Here is a 3,414-nt window from a genome sequence, read left to right as displayed (position 1 = left end):
TCACGGAACGTCCCCCAAGCGCGCCGATTGGCTGAAGCCAGCGAGAGGCGGGGTGGAAGGAAAGGACCGCCGAGCAAAGGAAGCGAAGTGTTCATTATGCTTCTGGAACCAAAGCGAGCTTTGTGTGGTCGGTGCAGTATGACATAAGCATCCCTCCGGCCCCAGCCATTTTCATCCCTTATGAGCATGAATCTTTTCTCTCGCACATCCCTTTCTGTTCTTGCCCTCACTGCTTTGACGTCATTTTCCTATCGATTCTGACGACTTTCTCAGGATCTCGGTCGTCTTTTTCTAGGTCTCTGATGACATTATCGCCCTCTGATAACCTCCTTCTAGCCCTCTAACCTCATATCCTTTGAGGGCCCTATGGTTTATGCCCCAAGGGCCCGATATTTAACCCCCGACTTTCCCTGACCCTTCATAGTTCTTAACGTTAGACTCTACATTTTCTCAGTGTCTAATCCGGATCTCTACTTTTTATTCTGTGTACCTAACATCTAGCCGCCTGTCATGGTACCCTTTTTCCTGGCATCATTCCTTTTCATTTCTGACTTCAGCCCTCATCTTTATCTGACAGTCTCCTGAAGACAGTCTTTTGATTTCTCCACTAGTAGACTGCATGAGATACCTTCCACAAAAGTGGATGCTCCAATCTCCAAAGGAAGTAAATCCCAGTCCACAAAACAATTTTTTGCTGTCACTCAGGGTTACTGAGCCCTTGATCCACAGAAATAACTTTGACAGTACACAGTAGACTTACGCAAATCAAGGTGTGCCTGAGTCCACTACCCACAATTTGGTCTTGTGCAGCCTTCAGAGTGTCTTAGCTACCTTTGCAGTGAATGGATTTGACAGAATTTATTTCTGAGCTGTCCATCCAGGAGGAATGGCTTAGTTTGCCCTCAAAGGCTACATTTCTCATCCATAGAACGGACTTGTGTAGTTTTCTAAGGGTCAGCCCCATCTCCCAAAATACAGACTAGATTTGTTACCTTTCAGAGTACAGTGTCATATGCACCAGGACGGATGTGAACAGATTTCATTGTCCACATACACATACTGGTGGTCTTGGATAGCCCTCAGAGAATCTGAGCCTCATGCAAAAAAAAGGGGGTACTTGTTTGCTTTTCAAAGTGTCTGCCCTCTGATCATATTCAACATGTTCATGATACATCATTTTTGTTCCATGCAAATCTCCTCATTTTATTCTTTTATTCCTGCACCCGAATATAATTTTCTTCCTCCCACAGTTCATCAATTTATTGGGTTTAATGTGTATCTTTTTTGTTATATCATATGATATCCACATTTTGTCCATGCTTTTAATGAAAGTAAATGGCAGTTATATTTTGGGGTTTTTCTCCAACCAGCATTATGTTAAGATTTCTCTGTGTTGTCATGGGTGCATCTAATCTATCTGTTGCTTCTAATGGTTGCAGTAAACTTCAACGTGTACATCCACTGCATCATTTTATCCCTGGGTGTTCCCAACAAGAGACACTGGGCTGCCTCCAACACCCCCATTGCAATAAATAATGCCTTGTAAATGCTCCCTTATGGGCTAGTGTGAAATTTTCTTTTGGATGTGTACTCAGAGAAGAATAAGCTGGGGCATAGGGGATGTACACATTTAATTTTTGTAAGCAGTGCCAGATTGTTATCTGCAATGCATGGAACAACGTATGCAGGTGCTTACATGCCCTTGTCTCTGTCAACACTTAGCATTACCCAGCATTCTAAAATTTTCCAGTTTAGCTCCCACTCCCTCTGCCCATCCTTTCCGCTCCTCTCCTCCCGCTCATTCAGTTGCCCCTCGCTCTTCACTCTCTCCCCCTCTCCTTTCTTCTCCTTCTTTCACCCTCTGTCTTACACACCCCCTTCATTCCTGTCTCCTTTCCGACACTGCACTGAGAATAAATAAATAAATAAATAAATAAAAATTTCCAGTCTATCTGGTGCAAGTTTCATAATTTTTAAACTTGTATTTCAAAATGATTGATAATGATTTTGAGTACTTTTCATGTGTTTGTTTGATTTGGGGTTTCTTCATGAAATTGCTTGTTCATATCTATATTCCTATTAGGCCAGTTCCCATATTCCAATATTTCTTTTCTTGTTGATTTTCAGGGGCCCCTTGGTCCAATTACAAATCCCTTGCTGTAGCCTTTCTTCATTCTTTCATTTTCAACATTTCTAAATCTTTGTATGTGTGTGTATACCGCTGGACCTTTTAAAAAATCTAATGAGGGGGTCTCTGTGCTCTATTTTTGTAATTACTGTTAAAATTTCTGACATCAGCCCTGGCTGGTGTGTCTCAGTGGATTGAGCACCAGCCTGAGAACCAAAGGGTCTTCGGTTCAAGCCCCAGATCAGGGCTTATGCCTGGGTTGCAGGCCAGGTACCCAGTAGGGGTTGTGCAAGAGGCAACCACACACTGATGTTTCTCTCCCTCTTTCTCCCTTCCTTCCGCTCTGTCTAAAAATAAATAAAGTCTTCTCAAAAAGAAAAAACACTTCTGCCATCTCATTTCATATTCTCCATTTACAGTGGTTTTTTGTTCCTTTTTTTTCTACCATCATACTCATCCCTATTATTTTCTTTGGGTCTTTTTTATGTCTTGTGTTTCTGTTTTATCTTTCTCATATTATCTATTATACTTGTTTAAAATTATTCATCTGTCTCAATACTTCTGCTTTAGATATTGTATGCCACGCAGTGTGGAAGGCAGCCTCCAATATAGCACCTGACAATCCGTGCCTCCTGTATAGTTCCCTCCAATGTTGCACTAGGGTTGGTCTGTGTGACCAAGAAAACATCACAGCAGAAGTGACGGAATGTCACTTCTGAGGTTAAGTTATAATAGACACTGTGGTTCTGTCTTTGTTATAGTCTCTCACCTGTTTATTGGGACCACATGCTGTGAGGAGGTCCGTGGAAAGAAAGGCTCAGGTCTCTTACCAACAGTCCCATAAGTGTGCCATGTTCAAAGTGGGCCCTTCAGGCAAGTCAGGCCTTCAGCTGACTGCAGTCTTGGCTCACAACTTGATTGAAACCCCAGAAGAGACCCTGGACCACTGGGCTCAACTGCCCCCAAATTCCTGACCTTCAGAAACTGAGAACATTGATTTATTGTTTTAAGCTACTAAGTTTGGGGGCTAATTTGTTATGCAGTAATATATAATACATCCAGTTTATTTTTCTCTGGAGGTAGTAATACTGTCCTAGTGTCTAGTTATTTTGGTGCCGAGCGCATACTTCCCTGATGTGAGCAGCTAGCTCTTCTGGCTGGTAAAACATATTAAGGGAAAGCTGAAGGCCAGACTCAACTCTGCTCAATCGCCTGGACTTCAAGGGATTAGGGGATGTGTGGGGAGATAAGCCAGAGATCGGACAGTCCCAGGTACCACAGAAACA

The sequence above is a fragment of the Sturnira hondurensis genome, unplaced genomic scaffold (genome assembly GCF_014824575.4).
Source record: "Sturnira hondurensis isolate 20B ecotype Veracruz unplaced genomic scaffold, ASM1482457v3 Scaffold0013994, whole genome shotgun sequence".
NCBI lineage: Eukaryota > Metazoa > Chordata > Mammalia > Chiroptera > Phyllostomidae > Sturnira > Sturnira hondurensis.
The sequence above is the reverse complement of the archived record's forward strand: the minus strand, read 5'-3'. Positions refer to the sequence as shown.